General features: G+C 31.4%; 1 protein-coding gene across 6 annotated transcripts in view; it reads left to right on the forward strand.

The window, feature by feature from the left end:
- Positions 1–27,024, forward strand: part of LOC139527952 (dystroglycan 1-like) — an 87,769-nt gene that overhangs the window by 34,015 nt on the left and 26,730 nt on the right. Inside the window, exons 1-2 of one of the 6 annotated variants that reach the window (XM_071323708.1) lie at positions 4,450–4,591; positions 12,794–12,842. The gene's annotated coding sequence lies outside the window, so the exon portion shown is untranslated. Of the gene's footprint in view, positions 1–4,449; positions 4,592–12,421; positions 12,685–12,793; positions 12,843–19,759; positions 19,859–21,953; positions 22,197–27,024 lie in introns of those variants that run through there. The other 5 variants (XM_071323716.1, XM_071323695.1, XM_071323781.1 and 2 more) reach the window with 5 other exon arrangements.

Genomic DNA, 27,024 nt, shown 5'->3' on the forward strand with positions numbered 1-27,024 from the left:
GGATTGTGTTCCTTTAAGGACTGCTTCATATATCAAATTAAATCAAAATTGGAGGTTATAAGTTTAATCTAAAGAATAACTCAAACATTATTCAACAAAATGCAATTTTTAGTCAATAATTGTCTCATGCCAAATTTTGACTTTAGCTTCATAAATACATTTCTTTCTACTTTCAATACACATTAAGGTAGATATTCAGCTGTCAAAGTTATCAAATTACCTCTTTTTATGTAAGATGAAACTTACAATCTTATAAGAACATGTAATTTTCACAGTATCCATGTTATTAGTGACAGAAACTGACACCTTTCATAATCACCAGAAGCATTTTATAAAGTGTTTTACTAAATTCACTGTCATGCCGTTTGTCAAAATGCTGATGTCATACAAAAGATATATACATTTTTTTTGTAGTTCTTTTTCTGAAAATTCAAATGGTCACGGTATTAAAATATGACATAAATATTCATTTACATGAAATGAATTGTTCCCTACTTTTAGGGGAATATATAATAGCAAGTTAGGGGGTGTTGAAGAGGTTGAAACACTTTTGCGTCCTTGATCGATGATGAAATTTGGAAACATGAGATATGTGGTGTCATTTGAGTTGCCAAGTGTTGGTTTGTAAAAATGATGTTTGCATGGTTATTCTGGTGGTTCTATAGAAAAGAGAATGAAAACTGGGGATGTGTCAAAGAGACAACTGACCTGAAAGTCCAGAAAAAACAGCTTAAAGCCATGCAAAGTTCTCAACGCAGCTAGAAAATCCTGTGCCCAGTTTGTCTTCAGCTGAGTCCTCAACAATAATGTATACCAGTTCAGTGAAATGCACACCTTACTAAACCCCGAAACATTGCCTTCATTTTTATACGCCCGTCAAAATTTTGACGGGACGTATTATGGTATACAAATGTCCAGTGTCCGTCCCTCCGTCCGTCTGTCTGTCTGTCTGTCCAGCCTAAACATGTCGCACCGTAACTTGAGAACGACTTATCTAAATTTCATGAAACTTAAAATAGTTGTTTTTTATGATGGTCAAATGATCTGTATACTTTTTGGTGAAAATAAGATTTACACTTTTTGAGTTACGGCACTTTGTAACTAAAACAGGGGTGTGTTTTTTTTAACATGTCACACCATATCTCAAAAATGATTCTTGATTATTGCTTAAAACTTTACACACTTTTTAGTTATATTAATCTTAAGATCTGTATACTTTTTGGTGATGACTCAAAATTTTATTTTTGAGTTATTGAGTATTTTGTAAAAAAGGGGAGGTTTTTTTTTTACATGTCGCGCCGTATCTCAAAAACAATTTATGATTATTGCTTGAAACTGTACACACTTCTTTGTTATATTAATCTAAAGATCTGTATACTTTTTGGTTTGATTCAATATTTTATTTTAGTGATATTTGTAAAAAAAAAAAAACAGGGTGGGGGGGGGGGGTGTTTCACATGTTCCGCCGTGTCTCAAAAGCAATAAATGGTAATTTCTTCAAACTTTCTCATAAACTATTTATGATTATTGCATAAAACTTCCACACAAGACGTCGGGCGTATCATGCGCTCATGGCGCAGCTGTTTATTGGCATAAACTATCATAGGCGGATCCAAGGGGGAGCCAAAAAAACATGGAAAAGAGGTGATTGTTGGACCCCTTTGCTCTTTAATTTCAAACTTTATTTGACCTTTTAACACATTTTTTAGCATTACTGATGAGTCTTTTGTAGACGAAAAGTGTGTCTTGTGTATCAAATTTAATTCTTGTAACTGATGAGTTTATTAATTGTTATCTCATCATTACAGACTGAGTATAGAAAGCACATTCATCGTCTTTTCACATAAAACACTTCACGAGGCATCTTAAGACATCCTAAAAGTTATGACATAAATACTTTTCAAATGATGCATGCTTCTCATCTGTAATATTGGTATAATACAAACATCTTTAGTTTGTATAAAACTTTCCTCATAAATGTAAAATAATACCACACCTACTTATAAAAACAGAGGAATGAGTTGATAATACCTCAGTTTATCCCCCTGTCTCCTTAAATCATCTCGCACATACAGTCAGAACTTATCTAGTCATTGTAGGTGTAAAATGCATCATTATATGTTAAAATTAATTTGCAGAGAAGAACAGGTGCACTTTAATGATCATAGTTTTTTTTATTTCTTTAAATATGATTAATAATAACTGCATAGTTTAGGAATGAGTAAATTGAAACATTGATTGATTGATTGATATTAGCTTTACATCAGAGCATATTGCAGGATAACTAAACAATAAATTAGATAAGTGGGGTTTTGTAGAGTTGTGCTCATCTTGTACATGCTTTAAACATTTGCCACTGGACATTAATAAGAAGAGTCAATAGGTCTGCTTTTTTTTTTATCAGGATGGAGAACAAGAAATATTAGATTGCTATAGGTCCACTCTGCAGAGTATGGCACAGCCCTCTCAGATTATAGTCCTTGTGTCCTCTGAATTTTTTTATTGATTGATGCTTAATGTCCAGTGGCAAATATTAAATGCATATCAGGATGAGAAGTAAAAATTTAATTTCAAACTGAGTCGGCGCTTATTCTAGTTAACATATTATAAGAAGACATGTCACCCTAATCTGCCAATCAGTTTTTCACTTCCTTTTGAAGCTGTTGCTTGTGGAGAAGCAACTGTTACAAATTATGAAGTCTTCTGAAACCTGAGAAGACTTTGAAGAAAGAGGAAATTGTAATTAAATATTAAATTCCTACTTTGATATTTTGAAATATCTTTTTCAATTAAAAAGATATTTTGGATTCACAGGTTGTGGTCTCATTTGAGAAATTGCAGTGTTTAGACAAACAAAGGCTTTTAGGATGTGGTATATAATGTTGTATTTGATTCATGATAAAAAAAAAACAGCTTGTCTTTGGAATTTTTATAATGGAAAGTTTCAAAGAATCTTTAAATACCATATTTATTATAATAACAAATTAAGGAAACTTGCAAGGTATTTTTCAACTGATTGTAAATATTTCAGTGTGAAAAAATGCATAGGATTTCAATCACAGCTTTTTATCTATAAAATGTATATATAATATGCAACATGATTACAGTTCATACACTGCAGCCAACACCCAGTAATAACTTGTAACAAATTCTCTGCATCTGTTAGAAATAACCTAAAAAATCTCACTTCATCAAAAATGTTCTTTGATCCCAAATTGCTACTTATTCTAATAGTAGTTATAGAAAAAATCCATTTGTTCTGTGAGATTATAAGTATTTAGACCTCTATAACATTTATTAGATTTTGATGGTCTTTGTGGGTGTAATATTTGATATTTGTAGTTTTTCAGTAAAATACAAGTATCAATTAACACCTAAGAGAACTTGTTATTTTTAAATCAAAGTACGAAATGTAGTTATATATTTCGTTAGTGAAGTGGTCAACATGTTGCTATGTAAAGATGTTTCCCCCAAAAAACATAGTAGAATATGAAATATGTTTGTAATAAAAATTATTTGTAAGATATAACTTCAGTTTCTCTTTAAGTCATAACAAATAAACAGTTGTTGGATAATTTGAGTACTTACACTCATTACACTAAACTTTGTATAAAATAAATGCAACACATTAAAGCATGGTAGGGACTGTAGAGCTATCCTCTAATACCCCAGAGAAGTTCCAGTCAATTTAACTGTAATAACTTTAGGAACAGCATGGTCCCATTTGAAATGTCATGCATTTAGTTATACTGAAGGATGCTCTTCTATTATGTCCTTATATGATAGAAATGACGTGAGTAAATGAAGCAATTGGAATTTGTTATTAATATCAAGGTTCTCTATTAATTCAATGGAAAAAAATAACTCATTACAATTTACATGTACCAATTACACAAAAGGGTTTTTTTCTACGCCAAAAAATATTCTGAAGGCAATATCTACACTGCCATGATGTACCACAACAGGTTTATACAATGACAAAATGCCCATTTTTATTTAAGTTTTTGAATTATTACAAAAAGTTAAACCTATTAAAAGTAGTCCTAACATAGTAAAAAAATGAATATGGACCAGTATAATGCTAACTAGTGTGACCCAATTTTGTCTGAAAACTTCAAAAGTAAGTACACAAAATATCTTTTCAAGATTTTAGATGGCCAAGATAAGATAGTACAAATGGCCAATATTTTACTTAATTATTAGCAAATGTTTTTGACGGTGATGATCCCAGTATCTAATAAAATGTTGATGAATTCCCCCATTCCTTTTGATACAGATTTTGTTTCTCCTTGCTTTAGAAAATGCATGCATAAATCATCGATAGACTTTATTACTTTTTATTTTCAAATCAACAAGATAGTGCCAAAAGACTGAATATTTCTAAAATGATAAAATATTTGTTTGCCTTGCCAATATTTGGTAATTTTGTTTACCAATAGAATTCATAACATTCCAGTTATGTTTGCTCAGATCAATACTATATTGACTATATTCTCAGCAGTAGTATGTGTAAGTTATTAACATAATGTGTTTGATCGGCTAATTTAATAACAGGCTGAATACATGTACCTGTAGGCCCTACTTGATACAGGTATGTCTCTGTCATGTTTGTTTTCATTGTTTGAAGATTTATTTTGTCTGGTTTTGTCTATTATGTTTGATATATTTTGCCTACTAGATACATTTTTAATGATTTTTGTCAATTTGATTAAGTTTACTCAAATTAGAAATATATCAATTGACATTCACCTTTTTAAATGTGAGAAAATTGATTTCAAATGTAGAGCAGCATTTAGCAATAACTTGTTGAATTAATAACAGTGTAGTCATTTATCATTGTAAAAGACAATTTTCTTTGAAATGTATCTTTACAGTTTGAAAAGACATATGGGGCTTGAGAATTTTCAGTAACTTGGAGAGAGAAAAAATATATTTTTTAAGGCATTGCCACCTAATTTTTACTTTCATTTTGCATTTAAAATTGTTTGCAGTATAATTTTGTAGGTCATGTTATATATTTTGAATATGATTTTTGACAAATTGTTTGCCTGAAGTTCTATTTGGGTCAAGTTGCAATGAAATGTTGTCCATATAAATAGTCTAAATGTATGCTAATATTTAACAAACAAAATCTTCGCCAATGTTTCTTTTCTCTATTTCCCATTTTGATACATAACATTTATCCTGTTGAGCTTTCAATTTCTGCTTGCTTGATTGATAACCGTTTATTTTCTGTGTAAACATAGTTGATTATTGTTGTTCAATGGTCCCCAAAATCTACAGGTCATGAAATGGTGTTTAAATACAATTTACAGTGCCAAAATAAATATTTGACTATATTCTAACTGAAGGGTGTGTAAGTACTGGTCAGTTTACTTTAGAGATTTATTAGTTCCAGTCCAAAGAATGTCCATCACTTGACTTTAAATAAATGGGGGTGGGTTGGAAATTCTGGAAATCAATATTGTTTTAAGATTTTATTTATGATACATGTTAATGAGGTCAAGGAGCAGAAGAGATCCAGTCTTAGAAATTTTTACAATAGATTACATAAAAAATATTTATTTATTAGGTGAAAAATTTATATTATTGAAGTAAAAATAAGTGTTGGCAATATCCTCCTCTGGGAGCACCTTGTAACTGAGGCTTCAAAATTGGAGTTACTGTAGTGTACTATTGGTTTCTCTGAAACATCTGTCTCAATGGTTAAAATTACTTCATTGGTGTCCAATGGTTAAAATTACTTCATTGGTGTCCAATGGTTAAAATTACTTCATTGGTGTCCAATGGTTAAAATTACTTCATTGGTGTCCAATGGTTAATGCAGACACCAATGAAGTAAACAAATGGAGAAATGGTACATTGCCAGTGTTTTCCTTTGATCACAAATTATTTTTGTTGTTGTTTTTTAAGGTAAAGGTAAACAAAGAAACCTGCACAAACCGTTACAGGTGATACAACAAAGAGTAATTTGTACCTATATGATACATTGTTTTTTTTTATACAGTTATACATCACACTGTCCAAACTTTTTGTTATGACACATGTAAGGGATATTAAATTACACCATTTAAGACAGATTTATAATTATAAAGTCATTTGTTTGAGAGGGTTTTTTTTCTCCTTTATTTGTCAGTGTTAGTAAGTTGGTCATGTGTACTAACAACTAGCACAATATGATAGACCTACCACAATAGACAAGTTCTAAATTCCAGAAACTCAAAAAGTGTTGAAGAATAAATTATATACGGTAGTGATTAGTTACAAGAAATGGCTTTTCTACTACGTACATTTGGGGGAAAATGAGGGGTTCTGTGACACCAAGAAATGGCTCTTCTACTACGTACATTTGGGGGAAAATGAGGGGTTCTGTGACACCAGAAGCAGGTCTTTCTTTTGTATCTCTCTTTGGGTTTTATTCGAGACATATATCTGGTTTTATGCATACTAACATGACTTAGTTTTGTTAGAAGGGCTCTTTTTGGTGTTCTGATGATGTTTCTATAACAAACATCATTGTAAAAAAACAGGCCAAAAGTTAAAAAATTAGGACTGTGAAAATTTGATTTTAAACACTGGAACTTAAGTGATTATTAGATTTAAGGTTAAAAACATTAAAGAGATGGTTTTTGACGTTCTTAAAAGTCCCACCCTGCTACAGATCTGTTTCATAATTGTTTCTAACTTAAAATTTATATACACCTTATATACTACTTTCATTTTTCAGAAAAGTATCAGTGGTCATTTTCAGCACATTAGTACTCACATAGATGTAATACCCATGGTACTCATAAAGCTATGACATATTTCCTCTATAACTATTTTATTTGTTCATACTAGTTAAATATGAAAGTTTTGGCAAGCAAAAGTGAAAGTTACTTATATTAAAAATTGAGTTTTAATATTCTGGCTAGTCATGTTTTTTGGTCAGCTGTTAGGAATTTTAATACTAAATAAGATTGTTTGTTCAGTGAATCATTTTGTATCTATAGGTAGTTTATTTACCTATATAGAATAGGTTGTTGACAATTTCATAGTCCTGAGTAATGATCCCGATAAGATTTCAAAAATGTACTTAAGACAATGACTGTAAGGTGTACTCTTTGTGGATTCATTAATATTTGTGAAATACCAATTTTAATGGTTTTCGTTGGTAAATGTGAACCACAAATTTACATGTATAATGTAATAAAAAATTTCTATAGTCTTGTATGCAGACTATTGCAAAACCATGAAATCAAATATCCATTAAAATACAATTTTAACCCAATCCACGAAAAAATAAATGAATCCACAGTATTAAATGAGTAGACAAAACAATACCATTTTTTCACTTCAAAGTATGTTTAACATCATTTCTTTTGAAATCTAGTCAAAATAAACAATTCCTTCTTCTTTAGTTTAAAGAAAAAATAAGCTTTCAATCAATGATGTTATTTTTATGCAGATGTTACTATTACACTAACACTTGCATCTTAGGATGCCTTGTCAATCAGTCAAACAGTATTGAAAAGACTTATAAAGTTAATGTAGGTGAAATTGACTATATATTTCCTTTGAAGTTAGTACTTAGAATTCTCTTAGTACTATTGTTTTTTGTACTTTGTTGATTTGAATAATTAACAAGCTTATTGAGTGAACTAGCAACTTTAATGCTCTGCCTACACTATTCCTTCAAGCAGTCCTGTATCCACCATTTTGAACATGCAAATATGATTGTTTCAATTTAGGTTTAAGGTTAAAAAAAATCCATTGAAAAAGAAGCTCTTACCAGGGCAGATTCCATCCCTATGGACTGAACTATTCTTGTTCATAACAAAATTGGGAATTCTACAGTTATGTAAATACAGTACAAAATGTATTATTATACTTTCATCCTTGCATAGCATGCCTGAAATATTTTCCACTGGACATTAAGCAATCAGCAATTATTTTGATGCTTGTTTTGTCTACACTGGAATATTATTGCATTCTGCAGAATAAATGATCATTATTTTGATATTTGATGTATATTATTTACACATTTGTGAACAATTCCAGGTATGACAATATTTTCCTTCATCTGTTGGCTCATGATAACTTAGTGGGGAACCAGATGTTTTACAAATATGTTTACTAACAGAAGGTGTAATTGTGGTACATTGTATATACTTTTTATGACCTGGCCTGTTTCCAAATGTCTCCTTAATTGTTATGGCTAATAGAAACAAGGAACAAATAGACAAGATGAAAGTTTGTTACAAAGAGGTATGTATGTTTGTCATAATGTTTCGGTTGAGAACTCTAGTAATGTTTACTGTGGCTATTAGCTGGATACATAATCCATTATATTCACATTCCACTCGGATTATGATTAATCTCTGTGCTTGCACAAAACATAATTCATAGGTAATAACGAGAATATTATTTATGGGGGAAATTGGACATAGTTCAATCAGGGCAACCTATAGATTATTTACTAATTTATTTTACTGCATTGTACTCTGTTTTTCAAATTACATATTCAAGTGATGAATTTTACTTCCAAAACGTCTTGAATGAATTTCACCTTTGTATTGTGCTAATCTTACAGATAGAATCTGGTGAACACCAAGATAGTACCCTGAAATTGTCTTGAACTATTATGGTGTTAACCTGATCCTAGAAATGTCCAGTTTATCAACAATCTGATTTAAATACAGATCCTTTGTCCTCTATTAGTTAACAAAGACCATATTGGAATTTTTGGTTTTGACATAATTCTAATGTCAGAAAAGGTCTGTATTTTATTGCAAAGGGAAGTAACAAACTAAGTATAACAAACTGTATCCCTAGCTGCCTTTATAAAGTAAGTGGAGTAAGCATTGTGAATTGTACAGGATCTGAAAATGATTTAATCTAGTCAGACCAATCTGAACAGAATCTCCAGTTTTAAATGGTTAGCTTTGAATAGCTGGTTTACAGTGTAATACAAAAATGTACTGTTTTTAAAATGAACAGTGAGAGAAAACAATCAATAAAAGCACTGGTCTGATTCCTTGATAAATTGTTGTGGATTGCCCATATAATTTAGGAAATTTTCTCATAAACTTTCACTATGTATCCCTTTATACTGGGCTATCATCAGATTAAGTTTTGATTTAGGGTAATTAACTATGAAGTTGCCGTCATAGGTCAGTCATCAACTTGAAACTATATAGGTTGCATGTCATTTTGATGTGAACTTTTTGAAAAAATATGACCCATATTTCTCGGTTCACTGAACATGGAAATGTTAGCGTCATAAATGAAGCATGATGTCATATAGAGACATTCTTGTTCTATTTGAAATTCCATACTTGCTGATTATTTTAAGGGATTTATGTAGGGTTGACATTATTAAGATAAATGAATATGTCAAGACTGAAGACTTTTTGAGAAAAGGACATGGAATCTTTTAAGCTTACCTGTAATACCACAAAGTACAAAGGTAAAAGTTTACCTTTTAAATACATTTTTGACACTATTCCAAAGTACACTGCGATACTCGATACATAAAAGATTGCTTTTAAGTTTTAAATTTATCTAATTGAACAACTGAGTGTTGATATATTTGTCAAGGTTTGAAGTGACAAGAACTTATAGCCAAGAGGTTCTTCAAAGATGATTTCCGGAGCATACCTTTGAAGTCATCTGAGTCACAGTGACTTAGTCGTAATATCTATAAGACTTTTGTTTGACATTATCGATAACAGTTCCAATTCAATATTAGGAGCTAACTATTCTCTTTATAACTGTTTGTCGCTTGGTCATTTAGCCATTTAATTACACCAGTATTAATAATAAATTAATTTACGATTGATAATCGATATGATTTACAAAGATATTAATTGCTTTTCAATATTTCCTTTGTTTACCTTTCTGTACCTAGCTCTGGTTTAACTTTACAATCAGCAATACATTATTAGTGGGTGTCCATTTAAAGGTCTGAATATTAAAATTGATTTTTTATAGCAATGCTATTATTTCAATACATAATTTATATAATAAAAAGAGTCCATTTTGAGATACAAAGATATAAAGACCAATGATTTATTATTATTAATTTCAACATTCAATTGAAATAAAAGAATAAATATATATATGATACAATGATTTATTTTCATGGCCATGAAGAATCGGATTGATTAAAAGGCACACATTTGTTAAACCCATAAAGAATATGATTTATTCTGTTAATAATAGTTCAAACATATTGATTGAGTGATTCTACATTTTTGATTTGAATGAACCCTCATCAAAGGTAACTTTAATGGGACTTTTGTTTAAGAAGAACTATAATACCAAACAGCTTGTAAGGTTTAGTATAATGGATTGTACTTTTAGATAAAAGGTTGCAACAGGGAGTTATATCTTTTTTGTCACACTTTTTCATTCTTAATTCAAGGACATGAGTCAATAATGGTAACAGATTTAAGGGGTTTTGGGGATTTTGGGTTTCAGTGGCGGATCGAGGGGGGTTCCGGGGGTTGGAACCCCCCCTTTTTTTTTGGCCGATCAATGCATTTGAATGGGAGCATATAGTTGGAACCCCCCCCCCCCCCCTCCTTTTTAAAATGGCTGGATCCGCCACTGGGTTTTACCAACTTCAACAGCAAGAATATCAAGACAGCTAAATCCAACTGAAGACAACTTTACAAAGATATCATATATAAACTCTCAGCAGTTGTTTTGTGTGAATAGATTTACACTTTGTTGTCCAACTGCTACATGTAATGCAATGACTTAGTAACAAGTAAATATAGGAAAAGTTGTAAATGTTTTGAAAATTACACAAAGAAAGAATTCAAGTTCAACCTACTCATTGAGATACAAAATTTTCTAAATTAAAGAAAAAATGTACTCTGTTCATGTGCAATGTGTTGAATATTATAGTCATGAGCTGGTCTCCATAAATTAAAACTTATATAACCCTGATCTGCTAGACAATATTCTCTTTATGTAAAACAAATAAATTCAAAAACGAAATTATGTATTTCTTTGTTGGTGTCTTATTTGCTATGAATAGAAGCAGGTTTATGAATTGTCTTTGTTCACTTTTCATGGTTTTAATATAATGTTTGTTGGTGTCTTATTTGCTATGAATAGAAGCAGGTTTATGAATTGTCTTTGTTCACTTTTCATGGTTTTAATATAATGTTTGTTGGTGTCTTATTTGCTATGAATAGAAGCAGGTTTATGAATTTTCTTTGTTCACTTTTCATGGTTTATGTTTTTTGGTGTCTAATATTTGCTATGAATAGAAGCAGGTTTATGAATTTTCTTTGTTCACTTTTCATGGTTTATGATTCATATTTTAATGTTGTGCAGTGATCTGCAACAGTGAATTCTCAGATAAAGATTTCTTTGTGTTCGCTGTTTCATCTTCAAGTCGGATTAATAATGCATATAATTTTTACTAAATTGTCGATATTTAAATGAACCATCAAGGGAAAAATGTTAAATGAATATTTAAATATTCACTGATTTTGAAATTTGAGACAATTTTACATTGCCTATAATATTGTTGTAAAATAAAGTTTCTTTTACCCTGAAATTTGAGTAAATATATGAGACAAATTGTTTATATCTATCAAGGAATAACTGCCTCCTTTAAGTGGATCAGTAGGGTACTTATTATAGGGATTCCATAAGTAGACTTACTTTTTGTCATGTCCAGTGGCAAATATTACATTATTATTAGGAATTCATTAAGCAGATTACATTTTTGTATCATTGTCCAGTGGCTAATATTACATGTACCTTTAGGATTTATGAACTTACATATTGAAATGATAAACCAGAAAAATTTAAACAATACAATTTATTAGAATAATAAGCAAGAAATTAAAGAAGCTTATATGTCATTCTATGATAAATTATGGTACTCAAAGTTAAAGGCTCTTCAGAAGTTCAGTAGAAAGTCCACATGACAAGACCAATGTAATTTTTCACTATTCAGACTATGCTGTTTTTTTTCCAAAATATTATCTAGCAAAAATGAGGTTTCCTGTATCCCACCATTTAACAGTTTATCAATTAAAGAGAGTTAATAACAGACAGTTTTACAGTATAACAGAGTTAACAGACAGTATAACAATATGCATCTTTAGATTCATCTTTACAGTGTTGATTTTCTTCCCACTCAGTTTTACAGTCTATTATAATTATTACTTCACTTAAGTGTAAATGAAGCAATTGTTGTAAGCTTCCTCTTGGTATCCTTGACGATAGTCTTCTGCCCTGGCTGTTCTCCAGTGTTCAGTACTCAAACTGTTATGTCATCTGCATTTTGTTTATTACAGCTGTGATGCAACAATGTGTAAATAAAATTTTGAATCATTGTCTGTTGGATGTTTGCCGCTTTCATTTTTTTTCTCCGCTGCAGGCATTTTTAGTAATATCTCATATTTAAACCTGTTTAATTTTATTTTGCCTACAGTTTCTTAGTCAGAGGCCTTTGTAATTCTTGATTTTGTAAATTAATCATGCTTGTAATTCTTCAGGTGAAATTTAGCAATATTTGCATGACAATTCACACAAAGCGTAGTCATATTATTACTGCCGGAGGTTGAAGAGGATTAGATAATATAAATGAGACGGAAGTAATGCTTAAAAACTTTTAGTTTCGTTAATATTTTGTTCATATTTTGTAAATGTAATTCATTACATTTGTAAGAGGTACTGGTATGAAATTTCTTCATGGAACCAAGCTATATAAGATTGATTTAATGTTTTTAAATTTTTCTATGATATTATTTCAAGTTTTGTTACAATTATTTATTTCTTTTAACAGGAAAACTGATGTTTAAAAGTCTTTTTAGAAGAATACAGTAAGAGATCAGGTATTTATAATAATGTGATTAAGAGTAAATTATATTGGATAGCAATATAATATTCCCCACAGAAAGCAACCAAAAGTTAGCATGCAATAAATTCCAATATTGCACTAGTGCAATAAATCCTCAAAATTCATGACGTCATCAACGACAAAATCTTAGTTTAAACAATTTTTTACTTCCAAATATTACATTGCTATACAATAAAAGGGTTATTGCATGAATATTGGGGAATATTGTCCCTCGTATAACATATATTGCACTCGCAAGCTTGTGCAATATAGAATTCTACTCGGGACAATATTCCCCAATATTCATGCAATAACCCTATAGTATAAAACAGGTGGAACATTTATTTTGAAGTTTTGGATGTGGACTACAATCTACTGATAAGCAAGTGCTTTTTCTAATTAGATTTTAATATAATGTTCAGAGCCAATGTACATAAATAAGGTAAGGAAGGGGAGGACCAATATAATTGAAACGTAGTAGATCTGGAAGGGGGTTCATAGAGCTTCTAACCCCGTTTTCTATTTCTTTTTTTTATATCAGGTAAAAATGTCTGAAAATGAGCCTGTGACCTATTTCTTTCAGCTGGAATCCCAAATACCCTCCTTTAAAAACTTCTGCAAATGTGTCCTCTGAAAAAGCTATGGAGGGAAAGCCAAACTGGTGACTTACTTCCTGGTTTGTCATTATGCCATTGAAAATGTAATCCTTTGTCATTGATAGGAGGTAACCGTTTGTAAGAGGTTTTGTTTATGGAAGCTGTTGACTACCTTCTTAAAACAGATTGTGTTATTATATCCATGGATAGGAATAGGAATATTCATTAAGTCAATTAAGGTTCTTTGATGGGCATTCGCAAACATTACACTATGATTTTAAAACACAAATACATATTTAGATAAGACTGTTGGTTTAGCCATTTGAATGGTTTTACACTAGTAATTTTTGGGGCCGTTTGTAGCTTGCTGTTCGGTGTGAGCAGGGTTGAAGACTGTGTTGAAGACCGTACTTTAGTTTAAACATATTTATTTATAGTGGATTGGGAAACAAGTTTTGCAACTTATATTAATCCCTTTCCACTTTGCGGGTGCGAGTACTGCCTTCTAGCGGCATTAGCCTACTCTTTTTCGAAATCTACAAGGGTGTCTTTATTGTGCAAGAGATATGGCTCTCTCTTAACACAGGTCAGCCATTTATAGTCCCCTTCCTACGGACTATCATAGTTTCCTCAAGACCATACTCGCAAATGGTGTCAAGGGAGAGCCGAAAATTGAGATTCTAAAATTTTCATCCCAAACAAGAATTGAACCAGGAACCTTTGTGTTAGTAGTCCGACGCACTAACCACTACACCACGGCTCTCACCGTACTTTGACCTATAATACTTTTACAAATTGTGACTTGGATGTAGAATTTTCTCATTGGCACTCATACCACATCTTTAAATGTAATGCAATGACATATAAACTTAAAATTGAGATTAGAAATGATGAATGAGACAATGACCTGAATAAAGAGCTGTTATATATATCAATCTCTCTAAAACATATTCTTTGTTCCAATCTTATTTAACACTAGAATTATGAACATTTCCTGTACATTTGACTCTAAAAATGTATGACAAATTAACATGTAGCTTGAAGATATTGTCAGAGGTTGAAATAGTTCTGGTGGGAGTTAACCCCTGGACAGTAAATCAACAGCCATTATTATGTTAACTGTTAATTATTACCTGTCTACCTGTAATTAATATCAATTAACCTGGCAGCATTACACAATAAAATGTTATAGAGTGTGTTTTATGTCCATTATGTGTACAAATGACATAAAATGACCAGTTTGTAAGTCATAAAGGATGTCCTGATACTTTAGCCAAGAGCTATAACAGTATATTCTATTGCGTAATTGATTTTTATGGACTTCTGAAGATGAGTCTACTTGAATTGTTTCTGTTCAACTCCAACACTGTTAATTAGCTGTATATGTACAGTATCAGCAACAAACTTGGGCTAATTACTGTATTTCAATGAAACAAAAAAAAAATGGAATCCCCATTTTAGAAAATACTTTGTGATTATAAATAAATGTTTAACATTTTCTCCAAGAATGTAGTTCATGCAAGACATGCTAAAACCGACCAATATAAAAGTAAGGAGATGTGGTATGATTGCCAATGAGACAGCTATCCGGTAGAGACCAATTGATGTGGATGTAAGGAACTAAATATCCCTGTGCAGCTTTTAACAATGAGGAAAACCCATGCATACAATGTGGTCAATGTGGTCAAGTATTTAAGAAGGATTTGCCAAGAAAAAATATGAAACATATCAAACAGGACCATGATAGCCTAAATAATATGACAGAACAATTAATGTGAAACAAATATGACAGATAGCATACAAGAAAAACAGGTGTCAGGTTCCTTACTTGAGACATGCACTCATAGAATATGGTGGGATTTAACATAATTGTCACAGCACGACATCCTTTCCCCTAATCTGTGACAGTTGTGTAACAGCACAACATAAAAACAAACAACAAACAACAGTTTGAAATGGATTCGCTGAACAGTTTAAAATGTCTAGTAGTAGTCCAAATCTAACTGCAACAGTTGTCATAATGATGATGTGCAAAAAGGTTTAAGCAAGTACTGGAGTTAAATCACTTTTACTTTTGTAAATACAATTTTAATTCATTTGATGATATTTTGATGCTTTTGATCTTTATACTAATATTACAGAGAGATCCATGTAACTCTATATATTTTTGCTTTTTGCATTATTTCAATACTTTGCTGTGGTTTTGATTTATATATTTATGAAATCAAGAAGATTAAATAATCTTTGAAGTTTTTCAGTGTCACAAAGATGCATTAGCCTCAACAATGGTTGAAAATGCTATCTTAACACTATTGTACTTTCTAACCACAGTCTAACAACTTAGGACACCTAGGTTTAAATGGCTACTGAGCAGGATGCATTGTCTTTTTAATGGGTCTTTTATTGGTGGAAAATAAGGCCATTAATCATGGTACAATAGATCCTGACACCAGCTATTGATATTTCCTTTGAGGGAAAGTTAATCCATGTTTGATTTTTCACACTGTGGTGGCTATTTGATGTCCCTGTCTTGATATGAGGGGAATTGACAGATATTTCATGGGATAAAAGCAAACCAATCTCAAATTCTGATGGGACATCAATATTTTTACACTTGGACATCTCATTCATGTTTTTTTAGTTTAATATTCCCTGTTTATTTAGTAATTTAACTACAAGGGTTTACTTGTGGTGCAGATTATTTTTGTTAAAATTTATACAATGCCTATTTGTTGGATTAAAATGTATGTAACCTATTATCTTGACCTACATATATATAATAGTACATTGTATAGATATCATCTTAACTACCTAGAGGAAGAACTTAAGTAAGATATTCAGTGAGGATTCTGGGATAAAATCAGTGGTGATGTAAAAGATATCTTGATAGCATACATATACGCTGGAGTGGAAGGGGCATTAAGTTTTACCCTTGTTTTGATTTTTTGGCAGGCTAAGAATTTTTTTCTTCAAATATTTTTTCTTTTTTGTGGTTTACAGAATTCAAATTAGTTATAAAGTATGAATTAAAAAGGGTGAAATAAGTTACAAAAGGGGGGAACCAAAATGAAAATAGTTTGAAAAACAGACAAACAGCAGTCCATAAAATACTACACAGAAAAAACTACAGCACCAACCTGAAATTTCTTTATTCATTTTTGTGGTTTAATTGAATTCTGAAACTGCCAAACAATACTGCCTGAAAAAACAAAACTCATAATGTGATCATTTCTGTATTTCTTGTTTCATTAATGTTCTATCTGATATTTCCAAGAGACAATGCATACAAACATATCTCCTACAATCTATTGTTGCCTAGGTCTTACTATGGATATTGTAAATAAAAGCTAATGGACGTCAATGGAATATGTTAGGATAATCCAGCCACATGTTCAGTTCTATTAACTTGGATTTCCACTTGGACATATTAGCTCTGTTAATGATTTATGGTAATGAAGCCTAATAGAGATGTTTTACATTATGGTCCCACAGTTGATAATACTTCAGTGCCCTTGAAATTAAAACGGCCATTGTTAGAAGTTCAGCTGCATTAGCCATTGTAATCAATTTCTATGACCTTTACCATTTTATATGTATGTGATTTTATTCTAATTGGGTGATTTATATCAATTTACAAGGTGATGTGATTGAAGTTAAAATGTCAGAGACCCTTTGTAAATCTCTAAAATCTTTAATCAGTATCACTGATTGCTCAGATAACTCCTTTTAGTAGATGTCCAAAAGAAAATACAGTGGTGGATCCAGAACTTTTTGTAGGGGGGAGCTGACTTACCTAAGGGGAGTCCATTCCAGTCATGCTTCAATGATTCCCTATATAATCAACCAAATTTCTCCCATGAAAGGGGGGGGGGACCCCCCTTTATTCGCCTATAAAATGCCCTTTCAACAACATTTTGCGTGATTATAGATAAAAAATTTGCCATTTTGTTGTTATCAAAACCACAATGAGAGATTTAATATATAAGGAATGAAGAAACTTTTCATAAAATTTATCTCTCTATCATGATTTATCAGAAATAACATGTACTTCATGTTCATTGAATTTCAATTTTCTTCGACTTAAAGTGGAGTTATTCTTGCTGTTTTAAGCCAAACCAATATCTGCCATGTCTGTTTAGACAGTTTTCGAAGTCAATTCAAATTGACAAATTGTAAACATGACCAAGATATTGATCCTGCAGCCTTACAACATTAGCTTTAATTCATTTTCTGTAATGGATCTATTCTATCCATAAAACTGAAGAGTACATGATTCTTGAGGGTTTGCATATATTATGGAAGGTTTTACGCTTATCTAGCCCTTAAGCCATGTTGATTATGTTTATTGTTCTAGTTTATTATGGTCAGTTATTAGCTCCATATTGTTTGTCAATAACAACTTCTGTAGTTTTATATTGCCTTTGACAGATAAAGTCTAGGACATGGACTTTCTTTTCATGCATATTTATTCTCTGTAGAATTATTATTTATAAGGTTACTTGACTAATTATGCTTTAGATTCCTTAGGAAATATCCTGTTTTGCATATATATGTACATAGATATAAGAAGATGTGGTATGTCAGTGCCAACGAGACAACTCTCCATCCAAGTCACAATTGATAAAAATAAACCATTATAGGTCAAGGTACGGTCTTCAACATGGAGCCTTGGCTCACACTGAACAGCAAGCTATAAAGGGCCCAAAAAAATTGCTAGTGTAAAACCATTCAAATGGGAAACCAACGGTCTAATCAATATTAAAATGGAGTAACAAGACACACTTGTGATATGTATTTATATATTGTATGGTTTCTGAGGGGCTATATGTCAACCCCTCTGTTCACTTATGTTACTGTTGTGATATGTATTTATATATTGTATGGTTTCTGAGGTGCTATATGTCAACCCATCTGTTCACTTACATTACTGTTGTAGACACAATCAAAATTCACATGTCATAGAACATGTACATATAATTTGCATTGACTGTTTGGAGATTTTGGAAAAGTATACATTCTGCTTATAGAAAGAACAGTGTTTTATTAAAATTTTGCATTCCTTCTGTATATACAGTAAATTACATTTTATTGTCACTTAATATTACTGTGGATTCATTTATATTCATGGAAACCAATTTTTATAGATTACGAAAAACTTACATGTATGCTTGTAGATATTTGATTTTGTGGTTTTGCCAATCTCTGTTTACAAAGCCTATTGGATATATGTTATTCATTGAACATTTGAATTCATGGTTCACTTGTACCCTCGGAACCCACTAAATTGGTATTCAACAAATAATAATGAATCTACAGTAAATGTATTAAAACTAGAATGCCAATTTGTCTGCCATTACTTAAAATCTAGCCTTCTCTTTGACTTTTACAGTCTGCCTCACAGCATATGTAGATTGTGACTGACCAGACTTGCTGCAATAATTCAGACTGTATTTTTTTGTGTTCCATATTTATTTTTCGTTAATTTTTTATACAAATAAGGCTGTTAGTTTTCTCGTTTGAATTGTTTTACATTGTCATGTCGGGGCCTTTTATATCTGACTATGCGGTATGGGCTTTGCTCATTGTTGAAGACCGTACGGTGACATACAGTTGTTAATGTCTGTGTCATTTTGGTCTCTTGTGGACAGTTGTCTCATTAGCAATCATACCACATCTTCTTTTTTACATGTAGTAATTCCATGTTTAACCCTTTACTTAAGCCAAAAATAACAAGACAACAAGGCATATAGAGTTCTTGTATATTAATTACTGATAGTAAAACAGTTTTGGAAATAATTATATTTTGATGTATAAAAGTTTTAATGATTGAATGTCAGCTTTTGTTCTACCAGGGTGTCTAAATGGCAAATCTTGCAGCTATTGTTCTACTGGGTGTCTTTTAGCTGCCGTGAATTTTAGATTAAACCATTCATCAATAAAATGTTCATATGCAGATATGCAAATTAGATGCATCCATCATTGGAAAAGCGACAAAAAACTTTTTATTAGCTATGAAGATATTGAGTTTAGTTCAAAAATAATCAGCTTTCCCTTGTACATGTACCATTGTCTTTAATAGCCAAAAGCTTTCAAGATTGTTTTTGAAACGTGTTCTTTTTAAAAGACTTTCCGTTCCATGACTTCCTTTAGAGTAAGAGCTTTTGACATCATTTTAAGTTCATCTTAGTTGACATTTGAATGTTTTTCATGTAAAATCGGTTGGAAAACTGTAATTATTGTATTTTTTCCATGTTTATACAAGTTAATCAATGTATGTAGTAAGATATATATCATACCAACAGTGTATTATTGATGTTGTCTAAGAAAAATGCTGACTAGAGTATTGACTGTTTATTAAGACTAGGTTATGTTTTGTCATATTTATAAAGTAATTGGTTGCATCTATAAAACTAAGGTAAGAACTCCTCTTTTTTGTCTTTAGGATTTAGTTAAAAATAAAAAAAAAACAGAATACTGTGGTTTCATTTATTTTCATTGCTACCAATGTTTTTTATGGTTTAATAGTTGTTATTGTGTTTTTTTCAAAGAATTCATTAGCAAGCCCTTAAAAGATTTGTTCTTCGTTAAATTTGTTGTTCACACAACCTATATAACACACCTGAAACCAATGAAATTGGTCTCCACCAATAATACTAAATCTATGGTATTTATACAAAATCATGCTAAGTAACAGGAAATGGCTACCCGGTTTGAGAAAAAGTATAACACTCATGTACAGTGACATCAATGCATATGTGTAGCTTCTTAATGCTGTAAAAATTATGTTTCTTATGATATTGAACTTTTGAAATAATAAGATGTCTGTGAAAGATCTCAGGTTGAGTAGAAACAAATGGATTGATATTTATTTAGCTTTACTATAAATCTAGACATTTACACATGAACTATGATTTGATTGCAATACTTAAGTCCATGTACCATGCAGTAATTGTTGGTGTAAAGTACAAGTATTTTGTTTTTAATTTTCTGTAAAGATATTTTTATTTAAATGAAAAGACACTCCTAGACTTTGGCTACATTTAAAATATGTATGAAAACCTCAGCTTAACAAGATTATTTTTAAATGAGTAAGTAAATTTGTTGTTTCCATGTTATGATTTGAGAACTCAGTTTTTATTAATTTCAAAGTCAAGTTCATCCTGTATAGGTATACGGCTTCAATTCCTTGAACAGAAAAATATTTCAATGCTTTGAAATTGCAACATTTTTTACTAATTTCACAGTCCAAGATTTGATTTTGACAATAACTATTCAGGAGTCATTATTACATAACTTTAAAACTTTACTTTATTTTTTGTGTGGTATGGATCTTTTAAATTTAAGCTTTGTACTTGAAATGAATAAAAAAGATTAGAATTGATTTCAAAGATTACTTGCAAATGTCTTATTATGCTTTAGTCTCTTGCATATTAAACCAATTGGAAAAGCTTTAACAAATCTTTTGATACTACATAAAGTTGGGGAAATAGTCATGTAATTTGATTTTTGTCAATAACGTAGGAGATATGCCTATTATTTCAATGTGAAATCATTCTTTACAGTAGCGTCAGAGATTTTAAAGTTTGGAATTTTAACATTATACATGTATATACCAATTTGTTAATATGACAATTAAAGTTAAGTTCAGTTTGGGCTTTTGCAGCTTTCTCAGTTGCAATATATTCTTCAAGTCTGTTTAAAATGTTTATAATGAAGGAAATAAATGTCAGTAATATTTTTAAAAAAGTTTTCCCTTTTGAAGATTTCCATTTTTATGCCCCACCTACGATAGTAGAGGGGCTTATGCCCCACCTACGATAGTAGAGGGGCATTATGTTTTCTGGTCTGTGCGTCCGTTCATTCGTCCGTTCGTCCGTCTGTCCCGCTTCAGGTTAAAGTTTTTGGTCGAGGTAGTTTTTGATGAAGTTGAAGTCCAATCGACTTCAAACTTGGTACACATGTTCCCTATGATATGATCTTTCTAATTTTAATGCCAAATTAGAGATTTTACCCCAATTTCACGGTCCACTGAACATAGAAAATGATAGTGCGAGTGGGGCATTCGTGTACTGAGGACACATTCTTGTTTCCACTCCTTTTGAGATTTAACATTCTGATTGCTGTATATTTGATAGCTTTCTTCAAATTAGGTGAAATTATTTACCTGCAGTTGATAAATTAAAAGATGGGTTTCTGCTCTAATAACCAACTTATGGCCTGAAGCTATGATTGTAAGCAGGTTCATCTTAAGCTCAGTGGCAATTTTATACTTATAATTTATGAGGTTGCATTAATTTAGTTATATGAAGGACACATAAGGTTCATATCTGGTTAAAGTAAATATTATCCCTTGTAGTGAATACTGTTGATGCTATTAAAATAAAGCGGTGGCTTTATTCAGGTAAATCTTAATCCCTCAGTAGGCGGGTTTTATTTACCATTTTATTATCATTTATCTTATAAGGAGAATTTATGATTATATCTTGGTCGGTCACCGTATGACTTAAGTATCGTCCCTATCTTTAACTGAACTGTGTCGAATGTTAAGGTCGTCATTTACCTTGGCCAATAGAGGGAGTTGTAGTCTCAAATGCATGTTCATATGTGATTCATCCGACAAAATCACAAAGGTAAGATCAAAGTTTCATTACACCTGGATTTTACCTGTTGTTTTTGTCTTTGATGATCAATTCATTTGCACCATGCTATTATTATAAAGGGATTTTGTTGCTGTTTTGAATTTAATTCAACAGGTGAGACATAATTTCTTTTTTTACTTTATTATTAACAAAGACAGGCTATATATGTAATTTAATGGTCTATTTAGAGTAACAAAACATAGATGTTTAAAGATTCGCTCAATCAATAAGAAACTTTTCCCTTAAGACATATATATAACTTCTATTTGCACAAAACCTGTCTCGAGGGGAAGTTCTCTAATGGAAGCCTGCCATTCTTGTTCAATAATACAAATAAGACTTGGATTCCAATTAAAGGATTTATATCATGAAATTCTTCATGCTGTGATTGATAAATGAAATGTGCATGCTTAACAATAGAATGCTTTGTCTGTGTTCGAAAGAAAACATTTTAACATTACTAAAGAATATCTCTTTGTGTAGATTCCTGATTTTATTACATTAGCTAGATTCCTAAGGGTGTAACAGGTTTTATAACCATTCAGGAGACAAAAGTAGATATTTCTAATACCAAGTGTGTAAATAAAGTCCAGTTCCCCTCGACAAAAGTTTGCGTAGAGCTTCAGAAGTAAGTTGTATGTGTTGCTTGATGCCATTGTAGTCGTTTCTTACATAGCATGAGTTAAAATGAAGAATGAAAATAGGGAATATATCAGGGACAACAACTGGACTAAAGGGCAGAAAAGAGCCAAAGGCTACCAATGGTTCTTCAACACTGCAACAAAAATCCTTCTCCCGAGGCTGGCTTCAGCTGTCTGTTATCACATTCCGAACTTCATCAGATCAAAGCTTTTTGATAATTACCATCCAAATGTTACTTCTGCTGAGTATCTTGTCATCAGCTTTGATGTAGAAAAAACTGCTGATATAACATAGAACATGCTTTTGTGATGTATATTTTATGACTAAGTGTGATGTAACTCAACTTTTATGCAATAATCTTAACAGCCTGCTTGGTAATAAATAAAATTATGATAAAACTTGTTCTACGTGAAAAATCTTTGTATTCTTATACTTGCTTACGTTGGTTTGTATTCTTATACTTGCTTACGTTGGTTTGTATTCTTATACTTGCTTACGTTGGTTTTTAATCATACAATCTGATAGTTTTCATGGCCGTACAGTTCTGAAGTATTTGGCTTTCAACATTCTCAACCTATGAAAAATAAACTTAATATACTCAGTATTTACATTGTAAAATAATAGGTCTCTAAAATAGTCTTCCACCTATAAAGTAAAGATCATTGACCACAACCAGATATTTAAATTTCACTTTTATTGACCTATACAGTATTTGAGAAACCAAAATGACACAGGTGAAATATTTCGGTTGAGGTGTAATAATTAGTTTCTCTCAGCAACATCTGGCACAGTAGGTAAATATACTTTAATTAGTCAAAATTGACCACAGGTAGATGCTTTGTCATAGGACAGGTAAAGATCAAAAGAATTTCACCTGTATGGTGTGGGTCAAATGGATAATGTCCCCAGCAGGGACTGTGTGATCTAGACTTTAGAGGTGACCCTGTGTTTTGTGGAGAGTCTTAATGACATGCCATATAATTGGGAAATTGTTTATTTTCATCCTATGAATTTATCAAGGTAAATGTATTTCATTCTATAAATGAGCCAGCAATATTTTACATAATTGTGGATGTGTAACATTTTTAAGTTTTAAAAGTGTGGGAACAGCTCAATTGTGCTTTAATAATTTATGAAATATGTGTTTCGCTGCTAAAAAGAATTGACTTCACCTGAATGTCTTATAAAGCATTGTGCAAGCAGAAATACATATTTTTTGTTATTTTGTTGATAAAAAGAGTACCAGTATGTGGTCATATACATGTAGTACTTGACCAAAAGGGGTGTGTGTGTGTGTGTGTGTGTGGGGGGGGGGGTTTGCACTCCAGTCATGCTTTAATGATTCCCTATATAATCAACCAATTTTTTCCCACAAAAGGGGGGCCCAGACCTGGATCCACCTATGACTGTACATAAGTTAGTTAATTGCTGTGAAAACTTTTGTACATTTTTTTCAGAAGCTTGTTTAAAAATATTTAGCATTGTGGGAAGGTTAAAAATAGATATGAGCAATCTATCCTTGAGTTTGTTTGAGAGGTCTGACATGATTGACATCAAGGTTATTGTACACCCCTTCAACAATAAACATTGACATTACAAAGCAATCCTTATTTATACATGTACTAAATATTTAATGTAGAGAAACAGTGCAACAGTTGTATAGCAATATCTTTATGAATAAACCATGTACTGTACATGTAAGATGTTGACAACATCTGTTGTTTGTCTATGTAAGGACGTGTTTTACATATATATTTGATAAAACCGAGTAGTAGGAGTGAGTAATGTTTAATTATAGGACTATTAATTAATGTCTATTATTCTTTGGAATTTTTAGATGTATTTATAACTGATTGTAATATTATGTTCTTCTTTCACTTTGTTAACAAATCCATGTTCTAATTCAAATAGATAATGGGGTGCAGGTGTGTTGACGTCACATGAAAACTGTACAGTCAGCTATATTTTGAACAACGGAAGTGATCACAATGCATACTTTTACTGATGTTGCATGCTTATATAAGCGGAAGGATTTCTATAAATATTTTGGCTTCATTAAATCAAAATGGTTGCCTTTTGCTGGATCTTAAATGTCTGCTTCAGAGTACAAAAGTTCTCTCTTCCATTGAGAATCTAAATGATTATAGTATGGCATTGAAATGATTATTTTACAAATGGTTATGGAAGCTAGAGCTTTAATTATGACCTTGACTTTATGACCTTGACTTACAGAAAAAGTCTTCATATTTCAGTTAAGACACAATGTCCTATAACTGATCAAGATTTATAAATTTCATTGAATCAGTGGGCACTGTCTGTGATTCCAAAATTAACAACAAATAAATATTGTTGCTTTTTAAGATTTTTATCTCCCTTTGACAATTGGCTTGATAGAAGTGTTCCTATGGTCAAGTAGACAGCTTAATTACTTGGTATTGTTAATGGACATGGTCATCTGTCGATCTTATCATCTTGTTACTTTTGTTTCTAACCAAGATTGTGTTGATACCTTGTTGTTAGGCATGTCCTTCCTGGCTAAATAAATACATTATTCTCACATTTTCTACTGAGAATCAAAAGCAATAGTGATAGATAAATTGATGGACAGAGATATAACATGAAATATGTCCAGAAAAATTAGTTTTACCTGGCAGGTAACAATTCTTTTGATGGGGGAGTTTCTCTGATAAGAGGAGGTGATTAAGATGCAGAGTCAAGGCTGGATGAGGAGCTGAACGCATACCTGTTAAAGACTATTTTGAAGCTGAACATATTTCTGCAGTATCACTGGCTTGGTGCCTAAAAACCTATAACCAATACATTCTGTAAACATATTATACTAATTATAAAATTACGTAACATTGCCTTTTTAAAACTTAAGCTTTAATAGACGGAAATTAAAATCTGTAAAGTTTCAACATCAATAAAAGTTTGGAGCAATTGCATAATCAAAGTTGATCAGTATTTAATTTCATTGCTCATTTATTTATTTCCATTCTGTAAATGTTTGTTCTTAGTTGGCTTGATGCAGCTTTTTGAAATGTGTTCATTTTGACTAAAAAAAATCTCATAGCTTATTCATGATTTAAATAATTGTGAGAATAATTTGGTATCAAGTCTTATTAGTTTCTGTTCATCTCAAAAAGAATACTTTGAATTTATAAAGTATGTTTTTTGCTATTTAATTTCTACAATTGTTACAAAACTAGCAACAGATGCAAGATCTTGAAATACTTGACTTTGCTGTTGTTTAGTGTTGGCCAAGCCTTCTTGTCCAGTCTTGTTAAGTTTTATATTTTTCTTGTTACAATTTCCATTTCAGATGTTGATAAGAAATGATAGACCACCTGGTCTGTCTCATTAGAACACTTCATTGACTTTTTTATGTTTTATATTGACCAAGCTTGTTAGTCCAGTCTTGGTCAAGTTTTTTTCAATTATAACTGTCATCTCAAACCTTGACTAGATATGATATACCACCTGGTCTTTCTCATTAGAATACTTCATTGACTTTTTGAATGTGATCTGTTTTGTCTTTCACTCTCTTTTACACAGGACTAAAAATTAGATATAAGTTGATTGACCCTGTACTACAAAATTTACAAGATCGTTCAGTGACATTGTCCTGTTTAAATCTGTCCCTATCTATGGTAAAGTATTTGTACAAATCATTCAACTCATTGATATATCATTCAGTTCATTTGATTATTTTGTATCAGAATTTTTTCATTTAAATCCGTCTTATTACAAATATATTGTGGCTAACTTGGACAATATACATATACACAGTATGAATCTTCTGACTGTTTTGGGAATATGTGAGCATGTCATATTTATTAAGTACCTTCATAACGTGAGTTTTTATGATATTATTTCCTGTAGGTGAGTCAAACAAAATCTGTAGGTTTCGTGGAATTAAAGATTTCCTGTGATGTGAAGTATTTCTTGGAATTTGGAGAGAAATCTTGAATAGGAAAATAACTCTTGAAATGTGATTAGTAAGAAACAAACCAACAGCTGTGGCACATCCTGTTTCAAGATTTTGACAATGCTTTCAAAATTATATGCAGTCTTTTGTGGAGGTTTGTGTGCAACTAAAGCCCCACCTCAACTTGTATCTTAGTCAGGCTATCTGGACCATGTGTTGGTGTCCCTTGTTGTTTCTGTTGTCTTCAGCTCTATGTCTGTCTTTGGGTAGATTCTAGTGTTGGTGTCTGGTGCCTTCTATGAGTGTTGTGTGGAACTGCAGATAACCCCTGTAGCAGTCTACCATATAGATGGTTTTGTAGAACTGCATAGA

Source organism: Mytilus edulis, chromosome 1 (genome assembly GCF_963676685.1).
Source record: "Mytilus edulis chromosome 1, xbMytEdul2.2, whole genome shotgun sequence".
Lineage (NCBI taxonomy): Eukaryota > Metazoa > Mollusca > Bivalvia > Mytilida > Mytilidae > Mytilus > Mytilus edulis.